We start from the raw sequence: 21,904 nt of genomic DNA, 5'->3' as shown, positions 1-21,904 counted from the left end.
GGTTTCAGAAGAAAACAAGAATGAAAAATATAAGTTGCTAAACAAGCCAAAAGAATTAGGCTTAATCAGTGGCGGCGCTAGGGCGGGGCTTGACGGGGCCCATCAGAAACTTGCTTAATTTACAATTTTTCCTAATGATGTTCCCTTATTTTTGGTGTCACTTTCATTAACATTGAAAAATAAACATTAAAAAAAGTGCCTAATATGTGGCCTATAAACGATTGATATCCGGAGGGGTCAAGCAACACAAGCAAGCAACGCGCAAACTGTGCGCAAGAGTTATGCCGTGAACGTCAGTAAACTCACTTTAATTTAGAGTTAAAATATGTTGTTGTAACTTGCGTTACTGAGATTGTAACGAGTAATAATATTACCCAAATTTTATTAGTAATGCGTTATATTACTGCGTTACAGCAAAACGTAATATACTACTGTAATATTATTACTTTTGTAATGCGTTAATCCCAACACTGATTGTCTACAAGTCTATGCAAATGTAACAATGTTTAGGATCAGTGCAAGATGAGTCATCAATTTTAGAGAAATGTCTTAAATTGTAAAAACTAAGTGCATATTAATGTTTAGGAGCTGAAGACATGAACTGAAAAAAGAAGAAAGAGGAAAAAGGGAATTCAGTTTAATAGAGAACAGAGTGCAGGAATAGGAATCTGAGTGTGATATTTCACTGGCATCACTTGTGTGTGACTAGCACTGTCTGACCGTTTACATCACTGTGACATCATCATTCATCACACATATTGTCATCTAATGAATTGCTAATTGTTTTATTACCACGCACACATCTGTATCAGATCAGTTACAATAATGCAACGGACAAACAGTTCATTCAAAGCTCTGAAAGGACTTGCATACAATCAGCCCAATCTGTTCTCAATCTGTTTTTTCTTCCTTTCATCCTGCCATCTGCAAATTTACCCTTTCTGCTTTTTATAGCTCAAAGTTCTCTTTTTCTGAACTTTTGCCATATCTGCTAAACCAGTGGCTCTTAGCTGATGGGTAAATAATAAAATGCAAATCATAAAACTTTTGGTGCGCAGGATTTTTGAGGCCATTAATTTTCACCAATATATTAACACTAAGATGGGCCTATAACAATACTGATCACGTTATTTTTTTTTGTTGTTAATATGCTGCATTTTTTGAAATACAAACATTAAATTCACAAGTTATGAAACATTTCGTTACTATCAAAGACCATCAAGACATACAGTACTGGCAACTAGTAAACAGCATAAGATCATAGTCAGCAGTGATACATTCAAAAATGAGATACAGTATGAGATGTTTGACTGATCAGTGCTAAAGTACCGTATAATGTACCTAACCGTATAATTGTAGAAGTTACTTAGGACAGCGAAAAAAACCAAAGCAAACAGTATTTTCAAAACAATATTAAAAATGTCTAATATGTTGTTGACATAAAAAGTCACGTATCGGATTACAGTAGAAAAGATATTTTGGTGCAACTACATCTGTCAATTGGTACAAACAAGCCAAATTAGCCAGACACCATGGTATTCTCGAAACAATGAAAAAAGAAAAGTAAATATGACCAAGATTACATCAAATATTGTTTCATTTGCAATTATGATAAAAAGCCAGCAAATTACACATCTGCAGCCTTTTACATGTTTACAAAGTTGTCCATTTTTGCTTATTGCTAGGCCTACGCAGGATCATCCATTGCAAAATCTGGGTTTAAAGCAAAACCACTGTTGAAAAACACTCTTTCACAATTATGCGGTTGGTTTGGTGAACAGTGTTCAAAAATGACCAGATCATTGTTTTGGTAAAGCCTCTAAAACCATGCAGAAATGAAGTGACCGAGAGAAGAAACATCTCTTTCATCATTCATCTCATTTTTCATCCGCTCTGAAACAACTCTCTCTCGCTTTTGTTTGATCTGTTCCCAAACCCTTTGATGTGCTGTGCCATATCATTTATAAAAATGAAGTGTAAGCACACCATCATTCCTGAAGACACACTCTCAAGTTTACACACACACACACAGACACGTTCATATTAGCTATCAAAAGCTGCCCATTAGACAGATGCCAGCTGCTCTTTGGTGTAGTCCCACACACACGCAAAGATGGAAGGTAAGTTAGTAAAAGTTTTTTACTCTTTCATCCACCTCTTTTACCGATACAAATCCCTCACTATCTGTTTAACAGTGAAACACGTTTCTTTTCTGAACCGTTTGCCTACTGACACCAAATTCACTTTATTTCCTCATTCTTTCTTTCCTTTTTCTTTCTTTCTTTCTCTCTCGATCTTTCCTCCTGTTCATTGTTAAAACAGATGTTTGTCTGGCTCTTCCATTAGTATGAGCTGCTGTGTGTGTGTGTGTGTGTGTGTGTGTGTGTGTGAATGAGGAAACTAAAATGACTGAGCATTTAATATTGAACATGTGGGACAGCAATGAACTCTGGGTAATGGAATGAGGGCTGCCATAGATTCAAGCTGTAGGTGACTGTAAGTTGATTAATAACAGGTCTGTGTAATTAGGTATGCGATCTGTTACATCTGGGGTCTTCATAGGTGGTCTTCAGTACTTCTGTAGGTACTAATTTTCATGAAAAAAACGATGAACTACTATCAAAATTTAACATGCAACATATAGAGTATATTACATTACTTTGGTACTAAGCACATGTTATTATAGGTCAGGCATGTAATACTTAAAGGGGTCATATGATGCTTTCTCTTTGAAGTGTTACAAGTTCTTGGTGCATAAAGAAGATCTGTAAAGTTGCAAAGACTAAAGTCTCAAATCCAAAGAGATATTCTTTATAAAAGTTAAGAGTCAGCCACGCCTACCTAAAACGGCTCGTTCTAACACGCCCCCACATGTCTACGTCACTATGTGGGAAGATTTGCATAACACCGCACAAATGTTCACGCAAAGAAAGAAGACGTTACTTTTATTCTCACTGTAATATTGAAAAGTGAAAAGCCTTCGTCGAATCCGCCGGCCGCGCCGTTCTCAAGCCCACCGTCCGTCGCTCACTCTAGCCGCCGGCCTCCGCTCACTCTAGGCCTCATAAACACATTTCATTACACCAAATACACAACATAATGTTCTTTTTAGCAACATCATATGACCCCTTTAATTTTACACAATATTTAACAGGGCACCATCTCTCTATTCACCAAGGCATCTTTGGCCTGCAAAAAGGCCCCAAAAACAGACCCCGCAGAATCAAAATCAATGACTTCTGCATCCCAAATCACAGCATTATTACAAGCTTAAATTATAGTTAAAAGCATGCAAGCTATGAGGAAAAAAAAAACTTTACAAATCTTTATGCAGAGGGCATAAAAATACCAAAGTTACCACTGCATACCAAAAAAAGTACACAGTGGAAAGACAAAACATTTTTGATATCACAGCAACATCAGTGTGGATTTATAGTATAAGCTTTTATTATAAAATATTCATATTTAATATGATTTTATTTGCTTTTTAAATATTATTTGTTATTTATATTAAATAGTATTTATATTAAATATTATATCATTTAGTATGGCTTTATTTATTATGATTTTTTATAAATTTCTAAAATAATTGTACATTTATTTATTTGCATTTACAATATGTAGTTCATAATGTAAATACACATTTACATTACATGTAAATACACAAGGTTTGTGATTCATATTGTATGATTACAAAGTTACACACAGTCAAGTTCATATTTTAATAAAAGTTTAAGCAACTACACATTGCAGAATTCACGACACATCAGCATCAGGCACCATCAGGATATTAAATTTCCGTGAATGCCATGTGGCTAAAGATTGGGTAAGGCCTCAAGGAACTGCTCATGCAAACTCACACACACACACACACACACACACACACACACACTCTGCCAAACATCTACAGTTTGCTTGTGTGTGCATGACAATGCTATTTTGTGGTTTGAACTTGAAGAGAATGGCACAGAGCACTTGAAGAGTTTCTTGGCCTCTATTTTTTAACCACCCTTTCTCAGTCCCTCAAAAACTGCTCATTTCAGGGGATCAGGGAATGGAACAACACTAACACACTGGCACACATTTTCTGTGGCAGCCAGCGGTGGTTACAGCTAATGAGGTGTGCAAGGACCAAGTGGCCACACAGACGAAAACAAAGAGCTCCATCTGAACTGTCCTTGGCCACACACGCTCATGTTGTGTCTCTAGAAGTTAACACAAAGGGACAGACTGAGTCACTGGAGAGAAAGAACCACTGAAAGAAAAGGAGAAGAAGAAAAGAAGTGTTAAGAGACTCTGGGGGAGTTCACAATGATGGATTGTCCATTTAACCTGCCTTTGAACTGCATGACTCTGATTCAGATTCATTAGATTCACAATTAATTTGACACAGTTCTGATTCACTCTGAATCCAACAAAGCTTGAATAGCCTGAACTGAATTACATGGTGATAGAATGTCATACTGAAGACATTTAAATTGAATTTTACCATGAATATAATATTACAACACAACACAACACAACATAATAAACATTGTATATTTATTATGTTTAATTCATGTTAAATGTGCATTATATTACACTATATTTAAATACTAACACTAAAATGTATACTATATGCATCCAAAATGTGTAGGGAAAGAAGTAAAACACAGTAAAAAAAAAAAAAGTCTAGATATATTTAATAATTAATCAAACCAAACTGAAACATAATATTTAATCATTTTAATTTGAACTAATATAAAACCTGCTTTTATTGTGAGTTTTTTTCCCCAGAGTTTACTGCCCTAGAGTAAAGAATCTGAAAAATATTAATTCATACATAGTGCTACAGACAGAATAGAAAAGAAAAACTCTTGCAGTTTTATACTAGTCATCTTAAAATTCAAATAAGACCTGTTATTGAATCAACATTCTTATTGGTCCAGTCAACCAATCAGATTTCAGGGTCAGATTTACAGTTGAGGGTGGGGCTTCAACAAATCTGATCAATCTGTCACTTTCCTTTGATTTAGGGAGCAGTTTATGGTTAACCCTTGGGGTACCGTGTAAATGCAAATATGAACATGAATATAATAATCATTTAGTCATATAGTATAATTCACAAGTGCAACAGTATTAGCATCTGATACCATCACTGCACCAGACTTTTCAGTATGGCATACACAAACTCACAAGCCTGTCATTCACAGGCCAGGATTTTTTCCAGTTTCACCCTCTGTTGCTAATGCTTGCTCTTGTCTAACATTACCTGGCTGAGCGGTGAACCACAGAGAACACACAATGTGCCAAATTAGTAAAGAGACACACCACACACACACTCAGCCATACCCAGATCTCACCGCTACAACACACCTGTCAGCAACAGTGCGAAAGACTGAGAAAGAGAGATGGAAAATATCCTTCATGCTACATGGCCCTGAACAGAGTCAACGGCCCATTCTAAATCTCTGAGAGCGTGCTCTAAGATTGTGTGTGTATATTGTGGTGTATGCGGAAGGAAGAGTATTTGTTAAGGTATGTGCTTAACCCTGTGTGTGTGTTGCTCAACAGGGAAGGAGGAAATTAAAATGTGGTTTGTGATTAAAAGTTAGTTCATAGCATGTCACGCACACACACATACGACCACAGAGCACAGTGGGCATGAGATTGGTTGAAGGTAACTTGGCAGATGTCCCTAAAGAAGGAGGGAGAAAGCAATAAAGAGAATGAAATAGGGAGGACAGACTTAAAAAGATTAACGTTTAGAAAAATAAGGCATACATAATAAAATGTAGGAAAATAAGAGAATGGGTTTTATCAGTCATTATGTAAGAAATAAGCAGGGTTGGGAATCGAGAAACTGTTCTTATTCATAACTGGTTTCATTTTTTTTTTTAGATAAATACAGGAACATGGAACACTGTACTAAAATACTCTGAAAATATTTCCTGCATTATTTAGCATAAAACATACAATGCAACAAGTTATTTTTAGTGAATCAAAAACATACACGACCAGTGAAGTCTGATTCCTGAAAAAATGAACTGTGAATGAAAAATGAATGAATTAAATAAGCATCTGGCAACATTTTTCAAATATTCCTTTCTCAGATTCAAAAGATTCATTAGTGAAAACATTAATTAACTGGAATTCCTTAAGATTCCCATCCCTAATCATACCAGCTCTGTAATTACTGTGCATAAATGTCTAAATGTACAAAACACCACCAATGAGCGGTCAAGGGATTGTTCATCCAAAAATTAAAATTCTGGCATCATCTATTCCCCCTCTTGTGGTTCCAAAAATATGTATCACTTTCTTCTGTGGAACACAAAAGCAGATATTTTAAAGAATGTTGGTAACCAAACAGTTTTAGTGCCCACTGACTTCCACTGTATGGAAAAAACTGAGACATTTCTACCTTCTTTTGTGTTCCATAGAAGAAAGTTGGTCAAAATGATTTGGAATAACTTGAGGTCACCAAACATATTCATACATACATACATACACACACACACACATATATATATATATATATTATTTTTAATGCAGGCATCAAAATATCAAAATAGCTTTATGCAGAAGTCACTACGTACACCTGACCCCTGTTCCCATCTGTCCTTATCATAGAACTTGCTGAGGAAATCATGTCACCAATAAACCATCCTCAGGGGAGAAAAAGAGATTGATCAAATGTGCACTCCGAGGGAGGAAAGATTGATGGGAACATTTGCAGCACATGTGGATGTGCAACATATTAGCACATATATCAGCATAAACCTCTGCCCCTCTCTCTATTGCTCTGTTCACCTGGACAGGTGTGGGCTTGTTCTGAAGGACAAGTGCTGGGAATGGTGTTTACATGGTCTCACATAACAGAACAGTGTCCTTTAGAGTGCAGTTACTTCCAAGAGATCGTTCAAGGAAGATTTGACTAAAACAGCAGGTCAATCTCAGTATGTAGAATAATTATAAATATGGGTTTTTACAATAGTCAGCTCTTAAACTCTTCCATTTTGTTACCCCATACAGCAATATTTAGTTCAGTATCCTTTGTCTTGAGTGATTTTCTGAGCAGTACCAAGGACACAACTGTAAACATGTAATTAAGTGGTAATCTTAACGGGTAAACACATTCTCAAACTTTCACGTTCATTCATTCCTTTCCACCTCACTCTTAAATTTTCTCTCTCTATTATTCTGCCTCTCCATTCCTAATCTATGACTCAATAGTATCAGTGCAAGAAGGAGAGAGAAAAATACAGAAAGAGGACAGAGAGAGGAAGAGGACGAGGACGAGGAGAGAATGCACCCTCAGGGTGCCATGTTGTTTGGGCCTGCCTCCCCAACTCACACACATACATATACAAGGGCCTAAGATACAGTAAACCCTCTTTCTAGTATATAGAAAGAGATGTACTGCAAGCAATCGTTATTACTGTATATACTGTATACTGTAACACTTTTAACACCTTCCTCCCCCCTCATGTGAGAGTGAGACTAGACTGGGAGGGCGAAATGAAACTGATGGTGGAAATCACACCATAATGGGGTGTCATAGAGGAGGAGGTGAAGAGGAAGAGGAAGGTAGTTGTTCCAAATCCTAGTGAGCTCATAACATAAAGGCTGCATCCGAAACCACATACTTCCCCACTATACCGTAGCATGTCCGAATTCATAGTATTCATAAAACAGTAGGCAAAAAGTTCCTGGATGAACTACAACTTCTGGTGAGAATCTTAAATGTGCATCTGATGGACACTTTATTATCCAATAAGGTCACAGGAGAGGAGTTGTGAATGGCAGTGAAGTGACACAACTGGCGCTGGTAGGTCACATGGCAATTACAACATGATGAATGTAGTACATCCAGATTACATTCATACTACACTCTTAAAATAAGTAGTTTTTTTTTTTATTGGCATCTCTGGTTCCATGAAGAAACTTTAAAGGTCCCATGACATGCTGCTTTTTGGATGCTTTTATATAGGCCTAAGTGGTCCCTAGTACTGTATCTGAAGTCTCTTTCCCGAAATTCAGCCTTGGTGCAGAATTTCAGCCACTACGAGCCAGTCCCACAATGAGCTTTCCTTAGGACGTGCCATTTCTGTGTCTGTAGCTTTAAATGCTAATGAGGAGGAGAGAGGCGGGGCAACTGCCATGCTTGGCTCGTTTGCAAGCCATGATGTCTCTCGAGGAAAAAAAAATATTGCGCTCGCCTCGCACGGTAGTAGCTCATTTTCTCATGGGCGGGCCAAATTCTCTGGGCGGGCAAAGCAGAGAAAGGGGAGGTAACCTTTCCCCGTATAACGACATAAAGGGAAGATTCCAGATTGGGCCATCTGAGCTTTCATTTTCTCAAAGGCAAAGCAGGATACCCAGGGCTCGGTTTACACCTATCGCCATTTCTAGCCACTGGGGGACCATAGGCAGGCTAGGGGAACTTATATTAATGTTAAAAAACCTCATAAAGTGAAATTTTCATGCCATGGGACCTTTAATGTCCATTGGACCTTTCTATTGAATTGAAAAAAGTCTCTTTACAGTGGAAAAAGGTTTTAGATTTTTACTTACTATCGATTTTACTTTAGATTTTTAAAATATTGTTCACACTAAGAAAAATGGTTCTTTTTAAAAACTGTTCACTGAAAGGTTCTTTGGGAAACCAAAAATGGTTCTTGTATGGCATTGCTGCAAAAACCCCTTTTTGGAATCTTTATTTTTAAGAATGCATACAGAACATACTTTTTAACGGTTGTGAAGAAATTTCCTTAAAGTAATTCAAAGGATGTACCTACTCAGAAAGTATGTGATTTCTGTCACAGCCAAAGTTTGTTCCATAAGGTAGGCTTCTTGATTATGCTGTCTCCTAAGACATCCTCGTTTTGGTCAAATCCTAAGCCCCCATTCATGAAGAAGGCAATTCCAGAATGCTAATGCCATTTCAGAATGCCAATTACTTCAATCAATCAAAATACTTAAACTGTTGCCAATAACAATTGATGGTTTAAAATTGTATCTAAATTATACGTTTAAACCAGGAGCTAATATGGCTGCAATATTATGACAAAACTCCCGTTATAATCACTGAAGCTACGAAATTAATCTTTTATTTACATCATATCTGCACTGTGTTGTTTATGATCAGGGAATTCACGAGCGCAAAGAATTCAATTAGTGAGCGCGCACACTCAACAACAACTCTTGAGTTTTCAGCGCTGACTAATCGAAGCGTCTCTGATTGGCCATTGCATTCCTAAGCTCAATGGAAATGCGTGTGATTGGTTATAAGGCTCAACGCTGCAAGCAAAAAAATAAATAACTAAATAAATTTGTAAAAAGCGATCTGATGCAGTATGAGGCGAATCAAAATGTAATTCCACAAGTAGACACTTTTCATTCATTTCCACATTTCTTTTTAATCGTGACAGTCGTAACTGATTGTTTAATTGTGAAGGGGCAATTTTTGCAACTTTATCTTGAATTTGTGGGGCATTTTTGTTCATTTTGGTGGCATTTTTGCCACAAGCCCTAGTTAATTTCCGACCCTGATGTGGATTCACTTTTAAGGTTCCATGACAGTTAAATGTCTTAGAAGTCAGCAACCTATGCAAGAAAAAATCAGCTCACTAAGTTCTGGAATAGAGTAAGAATGTTACATTAGAAGGTTACCCAAATAACTGAGGCAAAGGGGTGGTGTTAATATCAGCTGATCCAATAAGAGAAAGAGAGTGAGGTTTATATCACATAATGGGATAAGCAGCTTGTTTCGTATTAGAGCATTAGGATGTATTAAATGTCTGGTGGTTTAGCCGTTGTTAGAAAAATGCAGCAGTTTTGCTGGCAGGTCTAGAGAGATTATCCTCAAGAATATTTCTGCATTTCACAACTGTATTGTAGTTTAACACCCACATTATGTTTCTTATTACAATGTGCCTGGGCAAAATTCAATGCTGTGGTGAGTGTATCGCCAGTGTGTTGCTACGTGGTTGCTAAGGTGTTCTGAGTGGTTGTTATTAAGTTTCTAGGGTGTTAGATGTTTCTAAAAGTGTCCCCCAAGTTTCTATGATATTTTGGTTTCTCTATGTTTCCATCTCTCCCTCTCTCTATGTCTTTTAAGGCAGAAGGACCCATTAAATCCATTTCTAAATTCACCCTGACATTATAGTTTCCTCATAACTCATGTGATTCACCCTTGGCATTTACCATGAACACACGTATCCAAGTGTGTGCTCGTGGAGCGAGTGTGTGGTAGGCTGTGTTTGGTCTTGTCCCTCTCTCTGTGTTTGCACTCACTGGGCCGATGACAAATGCAAAATGCCAAAGTCTGTGTGTGGATGTGTTTATGTTGCATATTGATGTATTTATTTGTAAGTGTACTCATGTGTGTGAATCTAAAGGTGGACTTTGTCTGCAGGGTTCACACCTGTTGTGTGAACACCTGAAGGCTGTGCTAATAGCTGCTCTGTCTGCATTATGTTCAGTACCTGTTGCATATCCTGCAAACAATAATTTTGCTCTCCATCTCTGTGTGTGTGTGTGTGTGTGTGTGTGTTACTGTTTTTGCTGTTGGGTGTCACGAAGAGGCCGAAGCTAAAATTCCATACTGTTTGTCTGCAGGGTTCACACCTGTTGTGTGAACACCTGAAGGCTGTGCTAATAGCTGCTCTGTCTGCATTATGTTCAGTACCTGTTGCATATCCTGCAAACAATAATTTTGCTCTCCATCTCTGTGTGTGTGTGTGTGTGTGTGTTACTGTTTTTGCTGTTGGGTGTCACGAAGAGGCCGAAGCTAAAATTCCATAAATAGTGAACAGAAAAAGAAAAGAAAAGGAGGAGCTTGTAAAATTGACCATAATCTGCTCACTTGAACGGATTTTTCCTGGAACAATCTTAAAAACAATGTTTGCATGTTGAGTTTGTGCACATCTGTTTGCTGCAATTTTTTTTTCTTTTGCTTTCAGTGATAATCCAACTAAAAATAAAAATTCTGAAGTGTGCAATATCTGCATCATCAAAAAGAATTTCCAAAAATAATGACCGTTTACAAACATGCTTCCTGAAAGTAACCCTGTTCAAACAAACAGTCCTGCCTCAAACTTGCACCACTGGTTAAAGGGTTAGTTCACCCAAAAATGAAAATTCTGTCATTAATTACTCTCCCTTGTGCTGTTCCAAACCCGTACGACCTTCGTTCATCTTCGGAACACAATTTAAGATATTTAAAGTTACGAAGAACTGTAAGAACTGTAAAGTTACGAAATCCACAGACGAAAATGTGGAATAAAGTCGTAATTTTTGTTTTCTTTGCGCAAAAAAGTATTCTCGTAGCTTCGTAACTTTACAGTTGAACCACTGATGTCACACAAACTACTTTGTCATCTTGGTACTTTTCTGGACCTTCAACGTGGTAGTTACCTTGCTGTCTATGGGAGGGTCAGAGAGCCCTCAGATTTCATCAAAAATATCTTAAATTGTGTTCCGAAGATGAACGAAGGTCTTACGGGTTTGGAACAACACGAGGGTGAGTAATTAATTACAGAATTTTCATTTTTGGGTGAACTAACCCTTTAAGACATTGTTTCTATGTCAGGGATGAAAAACAGAACAATATTTTCATACATGTTTTTCCATAGAGACAAAGTTCATTATACAAGGAGAATCACCCTATGAATGGCTAACTTATAGTTGTCTCTGCCTGCATTATTAAGATGGGATAGGAGAAACTATATTAAATGAAAAGAATAACTTCAATGTGACAGAAAGGAAGATAAATCAGAAGAAAGAGTGAGAGAACAAAAGTGATGAGTTTAAGTGGGTCAAAGTCTTGACTTTATTTATTTATTTATATACTGAGCTGTAATGAGTATGTGGGACAATGTGTGTGTGTGTGTGTGTGTGTGAGAGAGAGAGAGAGCCAGCATGGCGCATTACACTTGCAGGTAGACATGTGCAGGCTGTATCTGAGGCCCAGAGGACCTGCAGTACCTCTCTGAGATATAAATCAGTATGTGTATGTGTGTGGCTGTGTGTGTATACACACTATACAGATCAGATATATTCAATGAACAACCTTTTTTTCCACTTTCACACAAACATGCTCATTAGAAGTGTGGGTATAGCCGTTTTTCTTGTAAGCCAAAAAAAAAAAAAATGCTAAATTTTTATGACTTTATAGTTTGCATGTTTTAAGAATGTACTGAGAGCTTGTCTGGAATATTAAAATGTTGCAATACTACAATCAAATATATTAAAAGAAATTCATAAAGAAATCAAAGACTATTATTTTAAAATAGATTTTTACTAATGGATGCAAGACTCTAGAGCGAAACTTCACTGCTCCTTTTACTGTTTCTCACAACCTTTTTAGCTCAGGGTTAACCACACCTTGAGCAACCTAATAGCCAACCTAAGGCCTAGGTAACACGTTTTGACCTGCACACTGTGTGTATATGCGAGCACTCTCTTAACACAAAAACACACACTAGTGGCAGTCGAGGCATTTTAAGTCAGTGTTTTAGAAAACTATGTAGACATATTAATGGTATTATAATTTCTCCTATATCATCACATAACATGCTACTACTACTGCATATTCATATTTTATAATGACTTATATCACAGGAAGCACAGCATGTGTGTAAAACTGTGTGTTTGCATTACCCTGACCTTTTTTGCCATTGGTCTTTACGCATACCCTGAGGATGACTGGGAGCTGTGATTGATGTACGAGCAGATAGATGGATGGTGGATGGAGAAACAGCTAAGAGTGCAGCTGACTCTAACACCCAGGGAGTTCCTGAGGAAAAAATGCTGCACTGTAGGAAACGCTAGAAGATCTTTCTAATCTGTGCTGCTGATGAATCGGAATCATGAATCTTACGCTGATGAAGGTGGCTGATCTGATCTGACAGCATAAAAGTGATCAGAGGAATTCATGTTTTGGAAATACTTACATAAGTTAGACCTGAGATATGTGAAAATTATGGTCTCAAAAACTTGTGTCTAAATTTATGGAACACACAGAATGCTTCACTAATGCTCCAAATTACTCACTTTGGAAATTACCATGGTCATTTCACTTAGGAAACTTTTTCAAATCTTAAGTCAAGAATTAAGATAAGAAGTGTCTGTAATACAGCAGCTGTTCTTAAACATAATATGGAAATATATGGGCTAACTTCTCCAAAGAAAGCAACACAATGATACTTGGCACTGACCTAGAGCGGTAACTCTTACATCATGTCATCACATTACATCTTTTAAATCTGAGTTTTTAGTCCTAAGAAGCCACAGCAAGCAACAGCCCATTTTTGCAGCGTTGCCTCACCCACTAAGAAATCTCATTGCTCCAAACTGTATATTAAAGGAAATTACTCAGGAAATTCCTCACTACACTGCGTCTTGCTGACACATGACAACAGTAACTGACAGGAGATGAATCATGGGACCTCCATCTTTACTGGGTGCAAATGTGGAGCAACTTATTGCAGCATTAAGTTAAACTTTTCAATGCCAAACTTGTCACTGTTGCTCATGTCACTGGGAGTCAGCAACAGATCAAGCTCTCAACAACTTAAAAAAATAAATAAAAGTACTTTATTGACATTAACGGTTCTGTGAAGAATCTTTAACATGCATGGAACCTTTCCATTCTACTGAGGTTCTTTATAGTAGAAAAGGGTTCTTTAAATAATTGAAATGTTCTTCACACTAAAAAAAAAAAAGGTTTATATTTAACAACTGTTCACTCAAAGGTTCTTTGGGAAGCCAAAAATGTTTCTTGTATGGCATCGCTGCAAAAACCCCTTTTTGGAACCTTTATTTTGAAGAGTGAAAGTTTGAGTCACTTGCAGTGTAAACACTGACAAGCAGTGTAAATCTGAGAAGGTCACCTTTTATGCACACACATACTCTGGTACATCAGCCTTTTCAGTACGGTCCTGTTTAAAAAAAACCTTACAAAAACCTCAGCAGCTTCAAGCACATACCAGATTTCACCTAGTAAGTTAAATTATAGTCTTTCTCTGTGGCAGTGAAAGTTGATCTTCAGTAACAGTACAAATCAGATAATAACTGCTTATGCTACATTCAGAAAGAGAGAGAGAATGAGGGAGACTGTAGGGAGAGCTGTAGCAAAAGTAAAATAAGCAAACTTGTTTTCTTTCCTCAACTTCTAAAAAAAAAAACTCAACGAAACTGGAGACAAGGCAGAAATCTTTGGTCTAAGTGCAAGCCTTTCACATACATAAGCATATTGTAGTTACTAATACAGCCATTAGTGGTGTAAATAGAAGCTATGGAAGCGTATTGTAATGATGGCCAGAGAATGGATCCGATAGGTTAAATAAAATACTTAAGTCTTAAGTGAGGGGCTTGAATGGACTAAGGTCATTCTGAGTTTTAGTTCTTTGGATTTTACAGCATGGCTCATACTCGGTCACAGACTAGGAACATACAGCCAAAAAGATAATGTCATACCATTTACTTTGAGTTCAGTGTGTGGACCTTTATCCATTCCAGCAGCCAAAATAGACACCAAGGCAGATGGTGCATAGCAAATTACCAAATGTGCCTTCACTCACACATACAATGTGGACACACCAAATACCTGTACCCACACCCACCTACACAAATACCAAGCGCAGTAGACACTGGCAAACTCAATGTGGTGTGAAGTGTGAGTGTGTGTGTAGTAAGGTGATTTTGTATGATCTATGGGCCATTCTTCAGGTTGATGGGATAGCAAAGTAATCATACCGATCCAAAGCACTTGAAAAATGACTGGAAATATTTCATAAAATTGTCTGTCAGTTTCTCTCACAATTCTTCCTGTATCTGTCTGTATTCAAAACACACACGCACAGCACTCGGAGCTGTTGTCAGTGACATACCAAAATCCCACCCATCCTGCCACCTGCTACTCAGTCATCTCACACTTTATTATGGGCTGTAAGTAACTATGGCGACTGGCCAGGTTGGCAGGTGAATGCTGAGGTCACTGAGGTGGGCGGGGTAAAGCCGCATGCCCCAGACATCACCGCACCACAGACACTTACACATTAACTTCTCCATGGAAGTGACCCCTGGCCTTCCAGCAAAGCACAGCTCTAGAAATCTACAACTAGATGCTGCCATGGTGTAACACACCCAATTATGCAAGACAAACTTTTATACTCACATTAGAATTTTTTTAAATACACTACCATCCAATAGTTTGGGTTTTCCCTCTTATGCTTAACAAGCCTAAAGTGTACTTAATTCCCTTGAGGGCAAAGCTGAATTTTCAGCAGCCATTACTCCAGTCTTCAGTGTCACGTGATCCTTCAGAAAGCATTCTAATATGCTCACTTACTCAATAAATGATTATCAATGTTGAAATCTGTTGTGCTGCTTGATATTTTTGTGGAAATCGCGATACATTTTTCTAGGATTCTTTGATGAATAGAAGGTTTAAAAGAACAGCATTTAAAATAGAATGTTTTTGGAACAATGTAAATGTCCTTACTGTCAAATTATTATATGGTATACAGTATTACTGTAGTACTTAATTACATTACAAACAAAAGTTAAAAAAGATTTCACTGGTGTCCTCTTAAAAAAAAAGAGTAACTTTTTTCATATAACAATTAATTTTAAAAATCTAATAATTTCATATAATAAATTAATTTTAAAAATCTAAAAAAAAAAAAAAAAAAAGTAAACAAATGTTTCAAACAGATTCAAGTGCAAAAGAACAACTATTACTGTAATGTTTTAGTCCAGATTAAAATGTAAAAATGCACTGTATAACTATAAACAAATAACTGAAAATAAAGTAGTTGATAAACATCATAGTGAATACAAAACTCAGAATGGCTGTTTGAAAACATGTAAATACTGTTTGACTTCTTTTCTTCTCTGTGACAAGCAAGTGTCAGAAACAGTAAGTTGTACAGCGTTGCCTTGGGTAGAGGGGTAACCAGGGCAACTTCTGTATTTCTGCTGTTCTATAAGCACCACCTACGGTCAGAGGGTTGATTTGCATTTTCATTCAGCCTGTCCGCCATTTTTTGTTCAGACAACATGCGATTTTCATTGTGAAATCTGGGCGCATTTTGACAAGCATACTGTACATGCAGTGTTGTCAATTTTACCCAGTTGATGGAAAAGAAGCAAATGTAGATTCTAAAATTTTTATTCGGATTAGGTATATAGAATTACTCATGGTGCCCACGATACCCACGATAACAATACAGTGCATGTTTTTCAATGTATATCTTTTCACTCAAATTGATATGCTAATAATAATTTGCAATGAAAAACATTTATTGTACTATAGTATGTTACACTATAAAAACAAAATATCAGCATTTTATCTTGTGGTCTCAAAATGGACCCCACTGTATTTAACTTTTCAGTTTTTATTATTATATTATTATTATTATATGAAATATAATTTTATCAACCTATAAACTCAAATGAGGTGATGTTCTGAAAGGTCAGTAAACCATAAACAGTATGAAAACAAAACCTGGTGTTGGTGCCAAACAAGGACAATGACACAGCAGGCATGGTAACCACAGGCACAATCAAGCATATCTTTGTTTACTGCCAAATACACACTCTGACACTCTCAGAGAGAAAGAGCGAGAGAGATGAGCATACGAAAGGAATAAAAACACCATATCGAATTGGCAGAATGTGGCAAGCGTGAGAAAGAAGAGAAAGAAAATAAACAGGGGACAAAGGACAAGGTTCACACGGTGATCAGGATAAAGACACACAGACACACAACACACACACACATGCTGCAAAAAATTGTTTTCTTAAATCTTTTTTTTTTTTGGACTGGTTTTCGTGTTGTTAGTTTTATGCTTGCAACCAGAACAAAATCAAAATTTCATGATATATACTCGGTCTACATCTTATTTATATTTTTATTAATTCATTTATTAATTTAATTGATCTTACATACACCATTTTTTCCAGTAAATTTAACTTGTTTTAATGATGTCTGGATATATTTTTATTGGAAAACGACAAAAATACTGCTTAAAATTATTTCTTGCAGTTCATGCAACATTCACATACCCAGCCAGCCCTCACAAAGCCCCCTTTCCCCCCTTATTTCTCAGTTCTTCATGTTTCTCTTTCAGTCATTCTTTCATTATTCAGTGAAGGAACACAGGTGCACCTGTTTCAACTGACTCTTTTCAGAAGAGCTACAGTCAAATACACACATAATCCCTAACATCACTGACACACACACACACACACACACTTCTGTAACACCCACCAGCTTGCTCACTGCGGAACACACTGATGTCTGCCCTTTAACAGAGGGAGGAAGAGATCCGTCAAAAGTCATCCGTCTTTCTTCCTCTTCAGCTGTATTGTGTTTGCAGTGCGTCACCTGGTGGAAAAAAGAAAGAATAAAGAGTCTGTGGATGGAGAGAAGAAAGGCAGAACGAAATCAAAGGATGAAAAGGGATGGAGGGAACGGGAGAGGTGGAGTGCACACAAAATGGGCAAAATAAAGCAGAGGATGTTATCCAAACTGAAAAGAGCTTTTTAAAGCTGTCCTCCCCTCTAAACTGCTCTTCAGGCCTGTGTGAATGTTCGGTCTTTCTGTTCTCAAGCTCAGGAGACAAAGAGAGAGGACAGAGAGCAGCTCATAGACGAGTGAAATGAAGGCTGAATCGGGACAGTCAAAATAGAGTTTACTGACTGCATGTTCGAGGAGTACTACTTGCAAAGTTGTTCCAAAGGTTACAATGAACAAAACAGCACACAATAAATATGCAGATGTACTAAGATGGAGCGACCGGAAAATATCAACGGACTCAACAAAAATATAGGTTCCAAAAGGGTTTTTTCAAAGTGATGCCATAGAAGAACCATTCTGGGTTCCTGTATATTTTATATAGGCTATTTCATCTCATGCTCTAAAGCTGCATTTATTTGATCAAAGATACAGTATGTTGAAAACAGATGTGCTGCTTAGTATTTTATATTTTTTGCTTTTTTTTTTTTTTGTATTCTTTGATTCATATAATAAAAGCATACGCATTTATTTGAAATATATATTTTTGTAACATTACAAATATATTTTTGTAACATTACAAACTCCTTTGCTGTCTCTTTTGATCAATTTAATGCACAATTTCTGAATGAAAGAATTCATGTTACTGACCCCAAAATGGTAGTGAACATGGTAGTGACCATTCATATACGTCTATATGAATGGCCCCAATACCTATCATCCATCCCAAAACACACTTCACCTTTAAATATGTAATGTATGTACCTTTTAATATAAAGCACAAATTAATAGTGTACTGTTTTCTATATGCAGGTATGAATGCAGTAATAAACATAAAATGTGTGAACATTTACTTCGATAACCAGTGTCTTGGTGTTTCCTCCGATTAAATCAAAGCTGTAACTCTTACTCTCTGAGCATGTGTGTGGTTTTCCTCACTAGCAAATCATGCTGAGCACATTAAAGTACTTACAACAGCTCTTTATGCTCCCCTGAGACTTACAGAAAGAGAGAGAAAGGCAGAGAGAGAGACATTGTGTCTTCCACTGCCCACAGTGTTGGTCAGTGTGTCTGAATTCCCCACAGCGGTTCATATCTCACACAGTATGACCTTACACCATCCTACACACATACACACACTTAAACAAGTGAGCTAACGCTAAAGAATGGGACACAGTACGTAAAGAGGACAAAACATTCTACCCACAGTGTTGAATATGCCACAATGCAGTACTGTCTTCCATTTCCTCCCCCGTTCTTTTCTGCTATTTTTTCATTTAATGGGGTTTTTTGCTGGGGCTGGGAGACTTTCTCAGAGGAAAACGGATTAAAAGTGACTATGGTGTCACAGTACACTGTAATTGATTTGAGTGTATCGCTCTGGTGTGAATGTACTGCCACCTACTGGATGAATTACATATTACAGATAACAGCAGCTTTCTTTAATGAACCTTCTTTGCTTTTCTGGACATTTTGTCATAACACCAGGTGCGTCATTAGATCCCTTTTTACTGGGTCATGAACCCCAGTGAAATATCACTTGGACCCAGTAAAATATTACAGATAAATACTTGTCTGACGATGGAGATTACCGTATAACAAACATTTCCCCTGATAATATTTCAGCAAGCATGTTGTGTGTTTTCTATCTGCTGTTTAGAATCAGAACTAATGATTTGCGAATAATTATTATTTTTTGATCTGGTGAATGGATTCACAAAAAGGTCTGAATTTGTTTGCAATTTAGTTTGATTCATTCAGTTCACTCACGCACGCACTCAGCAAGTTTGTACCCCAAATAGTAATGGAATACTTAATAAGACAAAACAAAAAGATATAAAATCCATCTGCAAATGTCGTTTATCATTTGTCAACAATGAAGCAGCTCAACTCTGTACTGCAAAGCCAGTTTATATAAATATATCTGAAACCATATCTAAGAAAAAAAATGTTTGAGTATCAAAATATTGCGACTCTTTTTGAGGGAGCATTCTGAATAAAAGACAAATATCTCAAAAGTCTCCATGGCAATTGCTTAGCTTGTGCATGGCCTACTGAAAGAACTTGATTTGCCACATTTCTTTATGGGCACTATTCAGGGAGCAGATGTTTTTGAGCCAATCATCTGAGCCATAAATGTGAAGTGACATGTGGCCAAGTATGGTGACCCATACTCGGAATTTGTGCTCTGCATTTAACCCATCCAAGTGCACACACACAGTAGTGAACACACACCTAGAGCAGTCATGTTACTAATCACAGGAAATTTACATCATGATAACATTCTTATGTGCTTTCTTAAGCACAGCCACTTCTTTGAGCCTTAGCAAAAATAAATAATTAAAATAAATATATAAATTGGTCATTGGCAAAACACCTTCCACATTATAATGAAATACAACAATATACAAATACACACTCAGCTCTCATTTTTCACATACCCCCTTCAAATAAACTTGTTGCACCCCTGGCTACAATAGTGAGTAGAGTTGGTAGGCGGGACTCGTATGGAAGCCCGTATTTCGCCATGAAATAAAAAAAAACGTTTTGTGACTTTTTCTCTCACTATAAACACAGAACTGTGTGAGACTCATAATTCTGAGAAAAACATCAGAATTGAGATATACTGTATAAACTTCTGACTTTTTTTCTTGTTTCCGACACAGAGTAAAAAATAAAAAAGGTATGTTTTCTCCCAACTGCACTTATCAGAATTGCGAGTTTAATTCAAAGAAAAAATGTCTGAACTGTGAGATAAAAAGTTGCAATTACCTTTTTTTATTTTTTTATTCTGTGTGGTGGAAACGGGCTTCCATAGGACTCGAGGAGATGTGCTCCTGAAACTTCTCACACCTCTGCTATACTGATGACATTCAACTCCTGAAAGGATCTCTTCATGCCCCATGGACATCACTTTAATCTTGACTAGACTTGTGCCGGTATTCGGTAATACCGTGATAAAAGCATTAGCAATTAATCGCAACATGAAAATTTGATACCGGCATATCCCTAATCTTGACAAGACTAGGCACCTCTTCCTTCCTCCCCTAACAAAATCTCTCTTTACCCCAGTCAAAGGTCAAGAAGTCAATGCTTCCAGGTGTGTTCAAACTGACCAGCTTTTATTTGAGTAACATAATGACTGACAGATCCTTTTGCTTTATCTTTAAAAACATACGGAAAACATTTGGAAAAAGGCCCCTTCCTCGACACCTACAATAGTTGTTTCATGTTTAGGATAACTCCTAGTAGTATTATTAGTAACTCCTCCCTTACTATACTACCAGCAAGGCTGGATGCAGGCTGAATCCAGCTTCTTATTCGCATCTTCATTGATGGTATCCGTTCCACCTTAAAAAACGCGACACACAGCTTCTTATTCATGCTCAACTTAGGGACCATGTGGTTTTTCTCTTTTTTCACGTTTTTTAATGGCCCGTGTTGCTTTTGTGGCTGTTTTCAGAATAAAAGAATAATTAATTATTTTAAAATGCAAATAACACTGACATATCAGCGAAAATGGACATTAAAATGTAAAGGCACAGACAATATAATTATAGTATTAGCCTATTTAATTACAGAATGTGTCATCAGCTCAACTTAGGGACCATGTAGTTTTTCTCTTATTTACAATTTTTTAGGCACCCTGTTACTATTGTGTATATTTTTAGAAAAGAATAATAAACTATTTTGAAATGTAATATCAATGTAATAATAACACCAAGCGATCAGTGAAAATGACTGTAAGAATATTAAGGCACATAAAATATAACTACATCATTCTTTAATTATTGCATATGTCATCCTTTAATGAATAAATTGCATTAATGAATCAACTGAATTAAAAAAAAAAATAATAATTCAAATAACTGTTACAAATTTCATTATCCCGAGGTAACTAGAGATTATAAAATGCTACAATAAAAATATCAGAAAATTTGCATGGTAACAATCAAGTGCCATGGGAATAAGGCCCAAGTGGAATTTTTAACACACCCTCAAAAGCAGCTGAGATATAGTGTCTCCAATTGGGCCAATAACGCAATTTCCCGTTACTGTATTGTCATATCCGTCAAATTCATGTGTCCATAACTTCAAAATGCTACACTAAAAATGTCTGAAATTTTGCATGGTGACAGTCAAGTGCCTTGGGAATAACCGACAACCGACGCTCGTTAACTGATTATTAACCATTAACTGACAAGATTATTTTCAATTAGAATTGAATTAAATTAGAAAGGATAAGTGTCTGTGAACCGTTAAAAATACTAATATTTGTTTCCCAGGGATTAATTTTACATGCGCAAAAAGCAGCAAACAACAGAACATGAGGATTCACGGACTTCATATCACATCACGCACCTGCAGCGCTTCTGCCAGCGGAGAAAAACATAATAA

This window comes from Sinocyclocheilus rhinocerous, unplaced genomic scaffold (genome assembly GCF_001515625.1).
Source record: "Sinocyclocheilus rhinocerous isolate Xijiao unplaced genomic scaffold, SAMN03320098_v1.1 scaffold1168, whole genome shotgun sequence".
Lineage (NCBI taxonomy): Eukaryota > Metazoa > Chordata > Actinopteri > Cypriniformes > Cyprinidae > Sinocyclocheilus > Sinocyclocheilus rhinocerous.
The sequence above is the reverse complement of the archived record's forward strand: the minus strand, read 5'-3'. Positions refer to the sequence as shown.